The sequence below is a fragment of the Poecilia latipinna genome, unplaced genomic scaffold, assembly GCF_001443285.1.
Source record: "Poecilia latipinna isolate Pla-1442-1.1 unplaced genomic scaffold, P_latipinna-1.0 Scaffold90, whole genome shotgun sequence".
NCBI lineage: Eukaryota > Metazoa > Chordata > Actinopteri > Cyprinodontiformes > Poeciliidae > Poecilia > Poecilia latipinna.
In genome coordinates this window covers 398,070-418,550 of record NW_015112706.1, presented here as the reverse complement: position 1 = coordinate 418,550, position 20,481 = coordinate 398,070, and the positions used below count along the sequence as shown (strand labels likewise).

The 20,481-nt window shown below is 38.4% G+C and overlaps 1 long non-coding RNA gene across 4 annotated transcripts in view; it reads right to left on the bottom strand.

Annotated features, from left to right (window-relative positions):
- LOC106940995 (uncharacterized) overlaps nt 1-6,020 on the bottom strand; it is a 51,431-nt gene extending 45,411 nt beyond the window's left edge. For 3 of the 4 annotated variants that reach the window (XR_001423236.1, XR_001423238.1, XR_001423239.1), the window contains exons 1-2: nt 5,751-6,020; nt 1,713-1,807 (exon numbers count right to left, since the gene is read on the bottom strand). This is a non-coding gene — a long non-coding RNA (uncharacterized LOC106940995). The remainder of the gene's footprint in view (nt 1-1,712; nt 1,808-5,750) is intronic. The other variant, XR_001423241.1, reaches the window with a different exon arrangement.
- Nucleotides 6,021-20,481: the final 14,461 nt, after the last annotated feature.

Sequence of the window (20,481 nt, the reverse complement as noted above, 5' to 3'; positions counted from 1 at the left end):
GCTAATTTAAAAATATATTTCCATATTTTTAAGGGATCTTATGTGATCAACTTTAGTTCAAAATCTAAAATACTTAAACTAGTAGAACAGATCAAACATAAACTGAATTATGCTGCCCTTACAAGTATTTTTTTTTTTTTTACAACTTGAGATTAAGATTGTTTTGTTCTACATTTTGCATGCATAAATACTAAACTGGATAAGATTTTGTGGCTATTGATTTTCTGATTGAATGTAAATGTAATTTCTAAACAGTGCTGCTATCTTTACCAGGTCCCTCTTGAAAAATAGGTTTTATATCTCAGTGAGGTTTTTTATCTGGTTAAACAAATGTTATTATTACAACAAAAAAATAAATAACTATAATATTATCAATGCTTCAAAATGAATTGATACCACCTTAGATTAAAGTCAGTCTAAATCTGCAATGTTTAGACTAGTCAAAACTGAAATGAGTTCAAATCAGACAGTTTATTAGAGACACAGAGTTGTGGTATATTATAGAGATAAAAAAATATATAAATCAATATATATTAAATAAATACATATTAGATATGTAGAAAATTAAAGCAGTCATCCAGTCTGTTTCATTGTCCATGCAAGTTCTCAATAAATTAGTTTATTATAAGGCTAAATTACAAGAATTACAATACAATCAAAATTAAATTTATTTTAGTGACTTAATTCAAAAAACAAAACATGTATTCTATAAATTAATTATTCAAAGTTACTTTTTCACCAATCACTTATATTTCAAGCATTTATTTCCTTTATGGTGATTACGTTTTATAAATTATTCATTATTGACAATTAAGATATCAGACCAATTAAAAGGACATTTAATGACTAAATGTTGACCTGCTGAAAAGTGTATCCATTTGCTGTAGAGTAAAACCGTTCCATTCTTGGTCGAGGCTCCTTTTGCATGAATTACTGCATTGATGCAGAACATCTGTCTGTGGTGCATGTTACAGTTCAGACATCTGATCAAACTCTTGATTTGAATTTGCTTCACAATCAGAGATGTCAAACTCCCTTCCTCAACAACTTTTAGATGTGTCCCTGCACCAACACACCTGAATCCAATGGATTTACCTCTTCAGGGTCCAGCTAACAACCTTATTATTTGACTCTGGTATGTTGAAGCAGAAACGTTGCAGGACACTCGCTCTCATGCTCTGGAGTTTGAAACTTGTGCTCTAAATTCTGCGGTTATCTCTGCTGCTTAAGCACTTTATTTTAACCATATTTTTTTCTTCCACTCAACTTTTCTTCAATATGCTTTGATACAGTGAAAGGCCAGTTTCTTTAAATATAACTATTTATAGCTTATTATCTATGTGTAGAGTTTCAATGACTTTCTGCTGGCCAACTGTTCTATCAGCATTATTGTCTCTGCATAAGCCATAACAATAAATTCCTGTATATGAAAATATATTTTTTATATTGGTCTTCTTTAATATTCAAATTATCCAAAAAATTGTTGTAAAAAATAATTACAAATATATTATTCTGTGTCTTATGATCCAAGTAATACAAGCTTCATTTTTTCTTTTGAATTATTGAAATAAATGAACCTTTTTTATGATGAAATCATTACCTATGGACCAGAATCTGTACATTTTTTAAATAACTGGTAATAAAATGAATATTTTTTCAATGTCTAACATGAAAAACAAACTTATAAAGTTGATTAAAATGTATAAATTCACCTTATGATTGAGAAAAGCGGGTCATTGTCCCCGACTGTTGGTCCATCTGAAGTACTGGAGGTTCAGTCATCAACAGAAGGAGCTGTCACTCCAACCTTCAAACATAAAAGCAAAACACACACTCAGAAGACAGATGCATTGATTTTTTTTTTTTTTTAGATTTAGTGTAGTGTGCACATCTGCCTGGAGGACTAATGGAGCACACTGCATTCCTCCCTCAGCTGTAAGAGATTCATTTGTGCTTCGTTTGTGGTGCTGGCCCACAAGTGTCATCCCCCGCACTCAAACGCTCACCTTGTACCACTATGAGGAATGCGAGCGTCTTACTTATCGACCTCTTCCCGTCTGAAACAACACACAAGAAAGCTGCTTCAAACTCCAGCTTCTTTTATTTTCCCTCCCTCAGCAGCCAAGCATGTCCTTCCTCATTATGTTCCTGTGTGTGAGGCCAAGGCCGCTGACACAGACCCAGTGTAATCTCTTTAACCCGCCACTGTCGCGAGCAGACAAGGCGTGACCACCCAGCGCCGTGCTCCATCTCACTCAGCCGAGAGGGGAACAGTTTTCTCACCTCATCACCTTTGGCTCATAGCTGCTTATCATTTTAGGGATGCACATTTCAAACACAGTCGATCACACACACACATAGACCCGGGGTTAATCGCTGCGACAAGGCCACTTTAGATAATCATGTGCAGCGGGGTGAAAATCCATTCTTACTGACCCTCCAGTTCCCATAATTGCCAAAAAGCATCTCCCCCCCTCCCCCTGTGGTTATTGGCTAATGAAGCCAAGTGAAATTATATCACAAGAGAGAAAATCAGTGGAGACATTTTTTTGTCATAAAGATACAATGATTACTGACTCTTTGCTTTGCAGATTAGGGGAAACATATTCAAACATTTGGTATATGACGCGTTAAATGAAAACTAAAACATTAAATTACAGTAAATTATAAGACCCCGTCCATTAGAAGCTAATTTTAATTCACCTTAAATTAGGCAGAAAATTTCAGAAAATGTGTTTTTGCCTCAGAGCCACTAAGACACTTTTGAGCTCCACATGACTTCCTTGTTTGTCCCTCGGGTCAGAACTTGACCCTCTAATCTGGGCACTTTGCTTCCAAGATTTTTACAACAAGTTGCATTTTGTTCAGAAAAAAATGTGATTTTAAAAATTCTGCTGTTTTTTATGTTTTAAACAAAAGGACACAGGAATTAAATTTTATTTTGTGTACTATTTGATAAATTTTAGGATTTTGTGGTCCTGCATTTATTCTACTTTCTCGAATAAAAAGCATGTTAAGTATGTCTTAAATGACACAGTAGAAATCCGCTTGAAAACAGCTGACCCATATTTCATATATGTATTAAAATAGATACAAATACGCACATTCTTCATAAGTGCTTTCATATTTAAATTATTTTTTATAACTCAGCTAAAAGCAAATTTCTGAAAAAAGTCATCTGCAATGCTTTTTAATTTTTTTTTGCTTCCTGTAAGGTAGCAAAAAAAAATCTACCATCTTGGACTTTGACTTTCCACTAGATGGTGGGAGGAATGTGTATGATTTGATACATCAGGCTTTTAAAGAAAGTATCAACATTTTTGTACAGGTCTCAGAAACCTGTATCAAAAAATATATGTATGGAGTTGAGAAAAGGTAAAATGTAATAACATTGAAATATTTACTTAAAGTACTGAAGAAGTTATTCATCAAAGATGAAATGCAATTTTTAATTAAGACATGTTGAAAATAATTTAGTTTCTAAATTCAAAATAAAACATGGCAACCATATAAAATACAGGATTTTAAACAAGATCAAACTCTTATGATCACTTGTTGGTTTATTTCAATTCAGCTTTAAAGTCCAGGAAATGCTTAGATACAAGCTGAAGAAATTATTAAATTCCTTTGAATTATGACAATTTTAACAGGTTTTCTTTATTTTCTACACAGCTAGTAAATTTGTCAACCTGTTTTGTGTTAGTTCAAGTTTCTCTTTCGGGGAGCCGCAAAGATTGCTTACATGTCTGGCCAGCCCTGGTCTGGTGCCTGAAAAGTGAATGGCATTATCAACACCTCTGTTTGATGATCACTTTAGGTACAGTTATTCCCCCGGCCAGTTAATTACAGCACTCATTATTCCCTCATGTATCGGCCGAATCGTTGCCATGTTCAGTGTTTTTACTAAAACAAAGGAAACTTTCTCAGTTTTTTGTTTTGGGGAAAGTGCTGAATTGTCATGTTTTGCTTTGCACCGTGCCCGAGCAAGCGGCCCTCTTTTGTTTTAGCCATAATTGAGATCCCACTAATCTAGCTTCTTCTTCCCTTTTTTTTTAAATGAAACACTCCCTTTGTCAGGGCTTCATTAGTTTAAGATAATATTGTTAGAATCCACAATTAATTTGCAGTGTAACTGTAATTAATTAAATACACCCAATTTTGTAATATGATTAATGCCGCCAAGTTTGTTATCTGCATTCTCCTACAGAATGAAAATGTAACAGCAGCAGAGCTGCTGAGCATTAATTGCAGAGGCTGGGAGCTTTTGGGAAGCAAAATTATAGAAGGTAATTTATTAAACCCTAAATAAGAAACAAACAAGCATAAATTGATATATAAATCATGAATAATGTAATCTAGTTCTGATTTGGGACAAAATGACTAATCTCTGCTGCATGCCAAGCACTTGATGAAGTAGATAGTGGTCATAAATTCAGTCACAGTCAAGGTCTCATTAAAACCGGCTTAATTTAATTAAGAGTTAGCCATCGCCCTCTAAATATATTAATTACCTTGAGCATGACGAGATAAGTGTGGCGATTACGACGCGTTTCATTAAAGCAGGTCTTCTGGGAGGAGAGCAAACTAAGGTGGGAAGCTGGCTGTGTTGACAAGATAATGGATGGGCTGGACTGAGATGAATTTGGTCACCTTGCTTCTGGTTGAGCGCAAAGAGGTGAGGCAGAGGACAACACTGCATAAAAAATGCAAGTTTTTTTAATTAAATTTTTGTATTATTATTATTATTATTATTATTATTATTATTATTACTGGTAGTGGTTTGTTTTTCAATATTTTACCTGAAAATGAAATAAAAATCATTAAACTCATCATGCTTTGCAAAGTAAGAGGAGAAAATCAAACAATTTTCCTGGAGAGAACGTTAAGAAAAAAGTCATAATTTTGTTTGTTTGCCAAGTCTTATTTTAATAACTTGGTTTGTTCTTATAATTACACTAAATTAAACTCATTTTTTCCCTTCTTGCCAGAACACTTAAAACATAAGAAAAAAACAGAACTGGAAATCTCTAACAAAGCATTTCTCCCTCCTTTCTGTGCAGCCCTAAAACAGTCCATTGTGTCAGATTCCTCTTACATCAAAATTTATTTCTCACCAACACCTAAGAGCTAGATTGTCGTGCCGCCTGTTTGCGCTCGCACAAAGACGCCTCCGACAAATACGGAGCAGAAGTGTGCCGAGGGGTGCAGAAGCAACGGCTCATTGCCCCACAGACTGATATGTCAATGAAACATACAAGACGCTGCCGGTTGCAATGGGGAGATTTCCAGCCTCTGCTCCTCTCCTGGCTGACAGCAGGACAAAGAGCCTAAGCTACTATTATCTGGAAGCAAGACTCTCATTCCTGCTTTCATCCTTTTCTTTAAGAGTACAAACATAGATATGGAGCTCTGCTTAAAGTCACTGATGCATCCAGCCTGGATGAGCCTTAAGCAGCGGAGTCAGGCTGGATATTGTTGAAATGTCAGAAGGGTTGAAGTGAAGAGGCTTCCTTTAGGTTTAGTTGCACAGTTTCTGATCACAATAACACCAGGTCAAAGAAACCAAGCATGAAAAATATGTTATTTCCACACGTGAAGCAATGCAACAACTTCACAAATTCAGTACATGAACTCAGAGAACACAAAGCTCCCCAACGCCGCCGTCTTCCTGAACGCCCCCTCCCTCTTCTCTCCTCTCCTTCCCACTAACCTCCTCCCACTCCGACCAGAAAAATATCCAGGAAACTCACCGAGCTCTCACTGGTCTCAAGGCTGCTGCTGCTTCTGCCTTTCAGTTCCTCTGCTGGTCCCACCTTCAATAGCCGACTGTCAGCAGGCCCAGAAGCAGGACTCTATGGGCAGAAAGATGGCAAGCTCAGAGTCGAGCCTCGGCCTTTCAAACGGCACAACCGAGGCGCAGAGGAGAAATATGAAACGTTGCGAGTGTTGGGCAGTCACTTCTTTGGGCCGTGCACACTGCAGCTGAGCTCTCCCTGCTCTGGGACCCATCTCTTTCAGCCAAGATTGCTTCATACAAAAGTTGACAATGCACCACTGAAAGCCATTGTTGATATTCAACATTTTTTAAATAGCTGAGCAGAATAGACAACATGGCAGGCTGCAAAACTTGGCAAGGAAACTGACCTGGAGCTGCCCATTTGAAAGGACTGCCTCACTGGGTGAGAGAAGAGAGGGCTATTGTATTAAAAAAAAAAAAGAGGTACGGAGAGCCGGTGTGAAAGAGTCGGAAAAAACAAAACGTCTCCCATCCCTGGAGAGTGGAGCATTACGCTTTATGTGTAGCAGGAAGAAGACAATCACTTTTCACAGTCACAAGCATATATGCATTACCAAGAGGGAGCAGAACAATAAAATCAATGCAATCCAATCCATTTTAAACCAGGATATTACATTACAGGCTCTTCAAAAATAAATCTCAGCATGTAAGAGGTAAATCTTAGTGCCAGCACAACGGAACCAGAAGTTCCAGCATTTTTATTTATTCACCCAGCTTTGCTCTGGCGTGGCTAAGATCCAGTGGATTGTCCTGCATGTCTCTCTAATGTTGCATGGATGGGAATGATGCTGCCTGACGCAGGCGATGGTGTTCTGTTTCCATCATTGTTGAGCTGACAGCGCCGCAGATTGATATGGACATTTAAGACGCCTTTAACTGCACATATGTCAGAGCATCACAGTGCCGCTCGTGCCTGGGGAGATATTAATACATCTGATGTAGGTGTGAATGCGCGCGTGTGTGTGTGTGTGCGTGTGTGTGTGTGTGTGCGTGTGTGTGTGTGTGCGTGTGTGTGTGTGTGTGTGTGTGGGCCTGAGGCAGGACCCAGTGTTATGTTCTATGCAGCCTTGTGTCTTGTAGTGAGAGCAGGATGGGAGGAGCAGAGTGTGAGTGATTAATGTGTGAACAAACACATTGATCGTCTTTTATTGCACTGCAAAAACGCAAAATCTTACCACATATCTTGGTAGTTTCTAGTGCAAGTATCTTAGTACACTTGAAATAAAATAAAACTATCTTACAAGAAAGTGTTTAGCAAGATATAGAACACTTAAAATATATTGTAAGTAAATGATTTTTTAATAATGATGAAGACCTTACATTGGCAAATCATTTAATTTATAACAAGACACTTTCCCTTTGTTACAAGTGTAATGATCTGCCAATGTATTGAGTTATTTTTGCAATTATTTACTTAAAACATTTTACTACAGAATATAGAATAACTTCACACAAAATGGCGACATATAACCAAACAGAGCATTTGCCACACTCTGAAAAATATATTTCAAAGGATTAAGATCATTGGATTCTCAAAACTTCTGTTTTCAACTTTGCTTTTACTTAATTTCAGTTTATTTGATTTCTTCGTACATGTTTTATTTCATGTTTTATTATAAAGCACTCCATCTTCTTTTACTTGCATATAAAAAATAATAATAAAATTGCGTAAATCCCACCGTGCTTCATAATGGAAACATTGTGCTCTTGTGCAAAGTTAGTTTTCTTCCATGAAAGTCATTTTGTAATGATGAATGTTAAATGTTTCATCCTGGTCACTTTATAACCAAACTCTGAATTCAAACTTCCCCACAACTTTCCACTTAATGGTGTTATATTTACTTATTCGGTGATGTTTTCTAACAATCCTCTGAGCTTTTTACAGAACAGCTGCATTTATACTAAAATTAATCTACACACAAGTTGATTCTGTTAAGTAAATAAATCACTTCTTCAGCCCTTTCATTCAGGTGTGTTGGACTTTTAAGACATCAAAACGTTGTAGGACGCCGGCAACTGAGGACTGGAGTTTGACATCCCTGCTCTAGAGTTGGTGTAATGGTTTAGGAAACCCAGTGCAAAATTCATGATTTTATTTATGAAAATGGTTTAGAAACAACAATGTGGCCTTGTTGTGCCACTTCACCAAAGTTTGTGGTTTTTATGAGTCAAAATTTGTTCCTGAAGATGTGTAGATTCAATCATTCTAAAAAAAAAACACACACATTTCAATATTAAAATCATATCAAAACCTGACTGGTAGGAGTGATACAAAAAATGTGTTTACATTAATAAAACTTCGAGGTTTGTGGTTATAAATCATCAAATTCAAAATAATTGTTTTGTTTTTGGGGGGGTTTTTTTTAGAAAAACTATTAGATATTTGTTCCCTAAAGAACTTTGTGGTCTGTGACAAATGACAAATAGAAAATCAAATGCTTTCCTTGATCATTCAGATTCATACATTTATTAATGACATCGCTCATTCACTCTAAAGTACAGCAAAAGTATTTTTTTCCCTTTTTGAGTCAGTCTTCTTAACATTTTGAGAGTCTCAAAGAAAAACAAAATCACTAACAAGGAGTGCAGGCATGACATCAGAACTCAAATCTGGGCTGAGAAATAACGCCTAATGGCTAATCTGCAGAACATCTGCATAACTTCTTTGTTTCTACTTGCAACTGGAAAAAAGAGTGAAAAAAACAAACATTCTAAGCTTTTCTCCTCTTGCATAAAACGCTGCCGTGTGTTTCTGCATGCATGACTGTGTGTGAAGAGAGAGAAACTGGACCTCTCTGGCCCTTTGACAGGGGCAGGCTTGGAGTTGGAGCTGTGTAATTACACAGATCAGGGTGAAATCACAGCTCTGAGAGCGGAGGCAGGGCTAATCTTACAGGTGAGTCAGACGCAGCAAGGCAGAGGTACAGGGGGAACCTGTGGCGTCTGTACTGGAAGTCCACGTCAGTGCCTCCCATCACACACTATTAGCTGCCATCAAAGCTCTAATTTTACTCTAGCATTACACCCCTCTCTCTGCGTCCCCCTCCCTCCCCTGCTGGTCTGGATGGTGCAGCCTGGTGGGAAAACGACATTCAATCCGCTGTCCGCCCCATTCAGGCCAAATTGGCAAATGACAGCTCTCCGCCTCTCAGATTGCTGGAAGAGAAAAGGCGCCTTTACCGGCGCTCACCCTGAGCCTCGGAGGGGCCGTCGGGGTGGGCAGGGATTAGAGGAAGGGGCGAGCGGCGAGGAAGAGCGGGGTACCAGGGAGGCCGAGGAGAGGACCGAGGTGGGTTAACAGCTTCCCTTGTCCTCCTCGCTGGTGACGATGTGGGACAGAGAACGGAGAAAAGAAAGAGAAGAATGCCTACTCAGCAGATCAAAGAAACTTCCCTGTGACCGACAAGAAAAGTTGACCTGAATTCACTAACCGCCCAATTTTTAGCAAACCAGACCCAGAAACCAGCACTTGACCTCATGCGGCTCAACAGTGACAAGCAGGCAGAGGTAAATCCTACAGAGGCTAGCAGACACTGGCGTGGATGAACCCGTTCCTCTTGGTTTATTCTACCTCTGGGGTTGTCCAAACTACATAGTGTCCAAACTACATAGGCCAAAATCGTCTAGTCAGAAGTAATCACAAGCCAAGAAAATAAAAAAATAAAATTGAGCAAATAAAGTAGCCACACTTGTTGGTTTTAGGGGGGGAGGCTTGTAGGTAAGGGATGTTATTTATTGTAGATCCAAACTTAAAAATTAAGCATAAAGACCTACTGGTTGAGCGAAGCCATTTTATCTTTCTATCAAGGACTTTGCATTGACCTCCTCCACAATATTAAATTTTAATATATAAAAATATATGTATTTAGGCTGTATTAATGTTAGCTTCATTCTAAGAACAAACTATGTTTTTGGAAACACATTTTTTTGTTGAATGGATAAACTGAAGTGTTGTGTGCCACCATACACACAACACTGTTGGTAAGTGGTGTGTTTGAGAGTCGGCTGCTGATTTTACAGGTTTGATGTATTAAAAAAGAAAGACATCTAGTTTATCTAGTTTCCAAATTCTTTTGGGCTTGCCTGAACAAATTCATTCTACGTTACAAAAACAGGATTTGGGTCACTTTATTTCAAAACACTTGCCATATTTAGCAAAGTTTAGTAAAATAAAAGTTGACTTGGGTGCAGCTACATCAGTTTTTCACTAAAAGACTCTGGAGGGACATGATTCTTTGTGTTGTAACATTTTTCCAGCAATAATTTTACCCTGATTAAAAATAAACAAATTTGGATACAAATTTGCATCATTCGTGAACTTTAGTGGGTGGCCACAAAGGGCCCCCGCACCGCACTTTGGACACCCCTGTTCTAGATGTAATCAAGTAACAAGCAGTGCCATCTTTAAAAAAGAAAAAAAAAAAATCACATACAGCTGTAAAACTCGTGCACAGACAAACAACAAGGGGCTTTCAGCAATATTTCAGCATGACTCAGAGGGAAAACACACTAACTGGCTGCCCTGCTGAATGGTACTCTTACTGCTAATTAAGTGCTAATGGCAGTTCCCCCTGCAGAGAATACTAATTAATGCTCCATTCTTCTGCAGGCTGAGCGCGCACTCCACCGCGGCCTAATGAGGCGAGGCAGGTACGTCTTCTCCCAGGCCGGGCTAATAAGCACAACACAGTGGGCTCTCACTAGAGAGGGTCATACCAGGGGGGCCGCTTCCTGTTCCCTACTCTTAAGGGACTCCCCTAAAACATTTCACAATGAGCCATGGAAGTAATGAAAGGAAAGTAAGAAAATGGGCCAGCTTATGTCTGTCTGGTTTCAAAGTTTTACTCTGTACATGGGCAGCTACGTTAACATGGAGCAAATTAATCTGAATATCAAGAGAAAATTGTGTTAAACTACTTATGTATTCCTCTCACAGCCATTTAGTAAAGATGTTCCCTTTGTACATGACATAGAAATGCATATAGGTTGTAATATTGTGATTATTTTATGTATATCCAGCAAAAACTTTTCGAAAAACACAGTTTCAAGTATGTTTTTCAGAAACTGCTGATGCCAAGAAGAAAACAACTTCTTTTTCATATAGTTCCCCAACCTGCTGAGAGTTTGTGCCTCTTGCAGAATAAACACATTTCCTGTTTGGATGCAGAAAGCCCAGGGAGGGAATCAGATTCAAAGTGCTGAAGAATGAATGGATGTGCGAGTATGCAGGGGCTGCGTGCATGAGCGTAAACACAGATTGAGGGTGGTATTGGAATTACCTGAGTGAGATAATGGTGGAGCATTAGATTAACTTTCAGCCCCTAAATGCAACACATTTAGGGCAATCTTGTCCCCCAAAAACATGTCAATGTCTGAAAGGCCTCCCCTCTCGCTATCAGGAGCCTCTGGTCCCCCACGCTGATGCAGCTGGCAAAGCGCTACCGTCGACTGTCAAAACGCAGCGCCAGATCTAGTTATAAAATAATTGAATTTTCATATCAGAGGGGACCAGAGTCCCAGCAGACAATAGGACTGCTGAGTCCTCTCTGATATTGGCTCAGGCCCTTTGCCATGCGCATGAAATCAGTATGTTAATGTTCCGGGGTTTTCTTTTTTTAAGGGCACTTGTGCTCTCGCAATGTACTACCGATGCGGTTTCAAAAAAAGGAAAAAAAAAAATACAAAATTGCAACTATTGATAAGTAGGCAGCCAGCAACCCCCTCCTCCCATCCAACAGGGCCCCTCCTCCTCCCCCCCATGTACTCACTGAGGCTCTAGACGTTCTCGCACCCCTATCCTCCCCCATTATTAAAATTGTAATTTATTTTTCTAAATCAGAATGACAGCTTGCTTTCTTTTCTCTGCAGCAGCCACTGAATCACCGAGCTTTAATTACTTTCGTAACTTCGCTGACCCTGTGAGCGCGCTACTCCGCCGGAGAAAATGGGACCGCCAACAAAGGCCCCTCCACAGCCTTAGCCGCCTTTGCCTCATTCAGAATGCGAAAATTTATCAAACTGTGGATTTTTTTTTTTAAGATTTTTGTTAACATTTCACCTCCTATCTGTCTCGCAAAACATGCCGCCTCAGAGAAACAGCTCTGCAGTCCTAGTTTTCGTGACCCACCTCTTTTGAGAAACTCGCCGGATAACTAAACAACCTAATTCCAACTCTCCCTCTTTACTTCTCTCCCTCTGTTTGAGAGTGTGCTTGTGTTGACTCAACAGGGTCTCTGGGGGTCGAACCAGCCGGAGGTCACGCTATTATCAGTGACCTCTTCACATCCAGGCCATGGCCTCAGCAGCACGGCGACAGGCAGCATGCGGTCCGGAGGCCATAAAGCGTAGATCGGCGGTAAATCTGATCACTGCTCAGATATTTGGCCCTCAGACCTCAGGGTCAGGCTGTTTTCAAGGCTGTTGAAAACAAAGCTGCTTTCCAACCACAGTACCTGGCAGCCAGCAGAGGAGAAGCTGCAGTTTGAAAGCAGGAGACCTCTGAGATGTTTGATGTTTAAACTGAACATAAAAAGGTCAAAGACGATTCAGCCTCCGCCTCCCTTCTTCGCTTTGTTGACGCAAAGTTCAGGCATGTTTCATGTTTGTCAAGCGATCCCCGTTTACTTCACAGGGCTCCGTTCCTAACTTATTAAAGTAGCTAATATGCTGTAATCCCTGCTATCGCTCTCACCTTCTCACTGGCACATCTCTGTTTTGGGCTGTGCCTCTGTGTGAACCGGAGCCGTTGCAGGCACGGTTGGTCTTTTGCTGACTGCCTGATAATTGAATGAGCGATTATCCCTCCCATTAATAGACAATGATACAGAAAGTGCTGCCATATGTAGGGAATATTAATGAGTGGCTGCAGCGGCCTAGATAAGGGAAGCACCATGCAGTGGCAGTAATAGGGGTTAAAACAATTTGCCCCACCACCACCAGCACCCCCACACCCATCGTCACACACATCCAACGCCCATGCCTTCATCATCGCTAATCCTCCAACCTCTCATCCACTAGGCAAGCTGTGACCAATAAACACACATAAACTGGAGTTCTGCTTGGTGCTAACCTCACTGCTACCAAGGCTGACCCGTTACTGTCCAAGAAGGTGAGCTAAGAAAATGGTATTCTGATCAGACACGGGAAAGACAATTAATTTGGGTCGGTGGGCAAATTTAAACTAATGTTCCACACAAGAACGTGGCTTAAAATATTCACTATACATCCTGCTCAAACTGGATATTCTTATACACTGTATAAAGAAAACTTGGGTCTTTCATTCTCACTTTTTGACTTTAAGTTAGACTAAACTTTTCCTGTTTCAGGTCAGTTAGAAATACAATAATTAGATCCGAGAATGAATCCTGAAGTAAAGCTGCCTTTTTAACTGCATGACTTGAGTTGAACATTTGGGGTTTTCATTTTGGCCCATTTCTCCTGACAGAACCGGTGTAATTGAATCAAGTTTGAAAGTCATCTTGCTCACACACTTTTTCAGCTCTGGCCCCAAATTTTCTGTGGGACTGAGCTCAGAGCTTCACGATGACCACTCTGAAACAGACTGTTTTTATCCTCAAGACACTTTGCAATTAATTTGGGTGTATGCTTAGGACCACTGTCCGTCAGGAAGACCAATTTGTGCCAACATTTTAACTTCCTGGCAGAAGTGCTTAAAGGTGTCCTATTATACAAAATTAGCATTTTGCACTTTTTTTTTACTTCCATTTGGTTCCCTACTGCTTCTTAAAACAGCCCAAGCATTTAGAAACTATCAAGCTGTTTTATGGCAATATGTGAATGTTTTTTGGTAACTGGAAAATGAGCTGTTTCAAAAATCTTCCAAATGTAACATGGCAATCAGCAAACATCAACTGTCTCTCACCTAGTAACTCAAGTGAAGTTCCACCACATTTGCTCAGCTGGTTTTACGGCTGTACAATGGCTGCTGGAAAAGACAAATGTTATGTTGTTGACGTCCAGAAACCACTTCCTGCATTCTTGTTGGTTGTGCATGAGGCTCTACTTCTGCTTTTCAAAGACGTACAGTTGTATAATTGTGCATCTGTTTGTTACCATTTTCACATGAAAGTGTATACTTTCATGTCAAAATTTATACTTTCACATGAAAGTATATTCAGAAAACTAGTCTATTGTTCGTGCAGACAGAGCATCTGCATGACAGTATGACAATAGTAATATTTTTATTGAGTGATGACAGTAACATTTTGAGTGGCATTTAAAACAATTCTGCAGTAGCTGCTCCTGTAAGTTAAAAGTTCATGTCACAGATTTCTTATTTCATTTCTACAGTGTAACTTAGCTGGAGATCACATCATATATGCTGCAGTATCAAAGTTGTAGAAAACATAGGAATGGTGCATTGACCCTTAAAAACTAAACAAATTCAAAAAGCAATATATTTTAAGCTTTAAATGTCATTTGCACAATCATCAGAAAGGATTTCCAACTATCGGGGCGAGAGGTTGTAGGCCATCACAATGGATCTAAGAGTCTGCAGCAAGATACTTGTGCTTATCAGCTATCATGTTGCCATGAGCCTTTATGCAAACAAGAACAATTGGTAAAGATTAAGTTTCAGCTAACATTATCTGTTGTCCTTTATGTCTATTCAGGCCCAAAACAGGGAAGACTTTTGAACAAAACTCTTTTGATTGCATCAGTTGTTTAAAAAGTGATGCATTTGAAATATAATCTTTTGTGCAATGAAACTATATAAGTGCTTCACTTTTTTTAATTAAACTGAATAATTCAGGGTTTTTGGCAAACCATACTGTTCTGTTGGAAAAAATAAAAGCAATTAACATCTTAGCTGCAATAGACAACTTTAATCACTTAATATAAATCCAGTTTGTGTGGTTCTGGAGGCTCTAGTCACGTGACTATTCAGGAAGGGTCAAGGCCAAAGTGGCTTTCTTCTATTTTAAAACAACTTCAGTTCTAAAGTACTGTTATATTTAATGCCAAAACTATATTTTATGAAGCACTACACCAATCTCCTCTTTGTTTTGAATATATTTTTACAAAGAAACCCATTATTGGCATTAACATAGGGGGCAGCGTACAACCAATGGTCTTCCTGTGTGAAACACATTCTGACAACATTTTTCAAAACGTATTTGGTCAAGTATACCAGTCTAACATTGTTTTTTACCCTGTCTTGCTTTTTTATGTGATAGTTACTCTGATTGGAGGAACTTTATTGCCATGGTTTTTGCATAGGAACACAAATCCAAACAAGAGTTAGGCAAGATCCCGCAAAGTTATGATATTTAAATGACTAAAAGAAAAACTTACTGAACAATAGAGAACAACTGGTAACAAGAGGATGATGCATAACAGAGGGGAGAAACAAGTGGATCGCGCAAGAGAGTTTTTTGCTGAGGCAGTGATTACTGGATGCAGAACAGGTAAGACTAATAAACAACAGGTTGCAGCTGTGAGAAACAAAGAGAACTAAGGGAAACTATTGAATTGAATGACTGATGAAGTCAAAATAAAATCAACAATCAACAGAAACTGACCATATGTGAGCCTGAATAGAAACATAACCAACATTGCCATGTAGACTTGAATAAAAGACATGTTGACAAACGTGCCAATTGTATACAAAGATGCAAATTAAGAAATCATTGCAAAATTTAATTATTTCATTTAATATAAACCAGACAAAATGAAATAATTTTTACTTATGTTTATTTTTAAGATCTTACAGCTAGGAGCAATTCAAAATTCAGTTTATTTTAAAAAATAAAAAGTAAAAAAAAAAAAAAAACAGGACTTTTATTCATATATTCATACGTAAGCCATAATTATCAAACTATAATAAATAAATTAATACTCTAATATTCTAACTTACTAGATTGAATCCATTTAGGGTTTTAATCTACAAAGGTCCACTGGGGGCCTTAAACGTTTTACTTTTTGATTTTGAGATGCGCCAATAAATAATATTATCTTTGATGTTACTTAGCCTTTGGGTTGCACTGCACACCAGGAAATATATACAATAACAAATCATTAACTTCTTTGCAGAAAAATACCTGCAGTGAAAGTAAGTATGGCTTAAAGATTCATAATAAAATGTTGTTTTAAATAAACCTGTAGCTAGACACTCTCCACCGTGTGTTAAGAGTTTTAAGTCTGCTTTGTGCTGGTCCAAATCAAGCTAGTCATTAGCTTTAGCCATCGAAAACAACTAATCTGGATTTAGGCTAAATGAAGATGACAATTTTACAGCGGGTATGTTATATTTTAGCTTAACTTCTGCTTTTAAAAAATGTCAAAACTATCCCTTTAGCTGGCTATTTCACTTTCCACCATCAGAGGTTTTTCCTAATGTTATGCTAATGATGCTAACGGCGGAAGTGGCTGGTGTTTAGCATTTGCGTTATGGGAACTTTTGTAGAAAGCTATTTGTGCCGTTCAGAGTTTGCCTGTGAAAATATGTATTCCTGCTGCATTTTATTTTATTTATTAATATATTTAAAACCTCCTGTCTTATCTTCATCTTGCTGTCAGCTCAAGTGAAGATGCAGCAGCAGCTAGAGATTGAGGAGTAACAACAAAGGCCCAACCTTAGCCTCACCTCCATGGACTTTTCATCCTGAGGGTGCTGAAAGGTGAAACTGTTGGGGGCAGACTTCTCTATAATTCAGCATTCCAATCAATATCCAACATCTATCAGCATTAGGAGGCAATATTTCCCCTCTTTACCTTGCAATAATCGTGCTTAAGGCTGTGAAGTACCTTATCATAGGTCTGGCGGCAAAAGAAAGGCCGGTTTCCCTGGCGACCGTGAAAGCCATTGGTTTCCTTTTCAGCGGAATAATGAACTTCTCTCCTCCGTGTGTCACTCTTCCACCCCACTCTCAGCCTCTTCGATTAAATTCAAGTCCACGTGTCCTTGAGATCCCTCGTGTCTGGGTTATAATTTGACAAACAACATTAAAACATGGGGGAGCGGGGAGGTGTTCAAGGCTCAACAAAACCACCGCTTTAGCCGAGGTGTCTTGCAGTCAATCCAGGGCTCGGTGTTTCTTGTTAATTCAATAATTTCCTTTTCGCAAAAGGATGGGAAATATTTTCTCATGTTAATTTTGAAATGATACATTTTTAACGTATTTGAAGGGGAAACATTAATTATACTTGCACTGATGTAGCTCAATAAATTACTTTTTATTTTTAAAAAAAATATTCTTGAAATATGTTAATTTTCGAGTTTAACTCTTCAACTCTGTCATCAGAAAAAATATATCTCGAATGCTTTGCGTCTTTGCTGTAAGGACATAATTGAAATCTTGTGAAGAGCAGCCTATGTCAAACTATAGGACTGACTACATAATGCTGGGCTGGAGATGAATAGAGGTGTAAAGGTTATTTTTTCCTCTCTATATGTGAATCTGAATGAGAAAAATAAAAACATGTTTTCTCCTGTCTTGAATCCGGTCTTTGATTGCTACAGTGTCCTTGAGCGCACAGGCATCCTCTGCAGCGAGGACATCAAGTGCTTCATTCAGCGGTGTTGACCGTGTGATGGTCGATTAAAGAGAAGAAAAAAGACCAGAAAGTAGACTTAAGGAAAACTTGGAGAACCAAGAGGCGCAGAGATCCGAATAAAACCACCAAATAATGAGGTCAAATAATAATAAGAAACGGTCAAACAGAGAATTTATCGAGGATTGAAAGAGTTTTATGTGTTAGTGATTTTTTTCTCTTATTTTATGATAGAAAAAAAATAATTTCCACTCGGCATAAACTCATCCTAGTTGTTTATGAATGACATTCAAGTTTTGGTGATTTTAAAATTGGTAATTAAATTTACAAATCAGTCAGTACAGTGAGTAAGATAGAAAAAAAAATCCACTATTTACCGCTCACTTTAATTGAACAAACGCCCAGACGCATACGCATTAATGCTTTTGGTGTTTAAAACTGTTTATTTATATTCTCCTTTTACGCAATAACGCGCTATAGCGATTTTGATCATTATAATTATCAAAATCATCACAAGCCGTAGTTTTGAAGTTTGAAGGTCGCAATCTTCATCTTGTTTTTCTGCTGACTGAATATTTACATTTATTTAAACCAGTAACTGCTCAGAGTACACTTTAAAAAAAACGGACAAATGTAAGACATGGAGATTGAAAAATAATTGCTTGGGGGACGACGGAGCTCGTGTGCTGACCACATTTTTTGTTCAGAGAGTCATGCATTTTATTTAAACATGTTACGATCAAGAGTTTATGTGAAGAAAACAAGGAATTGCATTTTTAAAAATCTGTGAACAAATCTAGTGAATAATCGTTTCAGTTGTATTTTTATATTACAGATTTAAAACAGATTCGATTTAAATCTGGATAAAATCTCCAGAGAGGAAAACAATCACTAAATGTAAACTAAAAAGTGATTTTTAATATAAAGCATCATTGTGAATGTCCGTTTGATAAGAGTTGTGCTTTTCAGTTGCGCATCTAAATTAAACCAGGAGGAGGCGCTGATGAGCCTTTTTACGAGCCTTGTCAGGCTCGTAATAAAGCGTAACATTTGTTCAGGTTTCAGCTGTTTTATTTCGAAACATTTTTTTTTCATTTGATAAATAGTGATGTGGGGATAAATTATAAACCTGAAATAACTACAATAGTAATTATAACAATGTAAATCTACTGACTTGCCCCAATCAAGATTCAGATTGGATTTGTAGAAATGGCACACAAATTTGTAAAAACATGAGATGATACTAGTTCATGGTTGATGCCATCACACAACAGATAAATATATTAATTTAATCTGACATAGCAGTTTGCTTAATAATTTAATTGGGCCAGAACAACAGATTTATTTCTCAAATAATCATCATACACAACTCCATTTTCTTCTTCCTTAAGGTATTTTACTTGTACAGAGATGGAAGCTTGAGAATATCCCTGCAGTCATCAGGCAAGAACTACATGAAGAGTATAGAGTAGAGTTGCCATACCTGCAGAAAAGCAGCACAACTACAGGATGAGTCCACACATGTTGGATTCCAACAAAACAAAAACAAAAGGGTATAGCCTATTACAAGTCCCACCTTTAAAAAAAAACATAAATCTCTACATGTACCTTCACCTTTACACTATTAGACAGCTCTCCCCTTCTTACATATCTTCTTATCTGATTTTATTTATCATTTAATATATAGTGGATAACAAAAGTGGACACACCTCTGTGGATAGAAATCAACACCAAAAGTTTCCCACCTTCAATTTGTAACAAACTTCTTAAAGTATTCAAATGATGTATAGACAAATACAAATATCTCAGAGAGGAAACATAAAACATAGGCAAAAAAATACTGCAATAACCTGGTTGCATAGGTGCACACATTAGACAAATAATTTGTTTGTGCATTTTTTGATAGCACTTGTTTTGTATACAATCATTCTAAAAGATTATGGAAGATTGTGGCATTGTCTGTAAGCTAAATTCTTATGCCACAATTCCAAAAAAAAATATGTTTTGGACAATAATCATACTTATTATAATAACAAATTATAAATGCTGGATCACCAATGAAGGAAGCGTTGAACAAGGGAGGGAGACTGGGCATTACTGAGGAGTAAACAGAAGGAGTTCAAAGTGAAGAGATGGAAAAGAAGAGTACAGGAAGAGTCTGGAGAGCAAACTACAGAGGAACATTATCAGGGATGTGTGGTTTGGGATGAAGGGGATCATAAGCTTCAAGCTCAGGAAGGATTTAACGGATGAAAGTCTGGGCAGAGCCAATGAATGGTGCTCATTCTTCAGTAGTTCAGAAACAAGCTCAGCATCCTCTTCTCCTGCCCCCAGCCAAACAGACATTCAACTTGTGACTCAGCTTTCCTGTCACACCTCAGTTTTATCTTACACCTCAGTCATGGACTCTTCTGTTTCTACGTTTGGCTTCAACCAAATCAGGAGATGCTGCTGCTCCCTTGCCTCTCCACCCTTCTTATCGGTCTCAGGAAACAGCTGGATAGGCTGGACAGGAACAAGGCTGCAGGTCCAGATGGTGTCAGCCCCAGAGTCCCGGAGCTCTGTGCAGAGCAGCCATGGGATTCTGCAAAACCTCTTCAATCACAGCATGATCCAAAAAAGGGTTCTGAGGTTGTGGAAGACATCCTGTCTGGTTCCAATTCCACAGAAAACTAATCCATTAGTCATTAACAACTATAGACTTGTTGGTCTGACATCCCACATCACGAAGGTCTGGTGAGACTCCTTTTGGCCCATCTGTGTGAACAAACGAGCACATAACAAGACCCACTGCAGTTTGCTTTTTGCCGAGTTGGAGTTGCAACTTCAACACATCCACTGTTACTAAGCAGAAAGAACTGTAAGGGTCATGCTCTTTGATTTTTACAGTGCATTTAACAAAAGTCAGCCCAATTTGCTTTGTCAGAAACTCCAACAGACACAGATGGAGGCCAATCATTGGGATCAATGACTACCTGACAGATCACAGATGGAGACTGAAGCAGACCAGGAGCACCACAGGGGACTGTACTCTCACCATTTCTTTTCACTCTGTACACTTCTGACTTTCATTTCAAAACAAAGTCCTGTCATCTAAAAAAACAAACTCAAATGACTCTGCAGTCGTCAGGTGAATCAGAAATGGCCAAGAAGCTGAGCTCAGAGAGCTG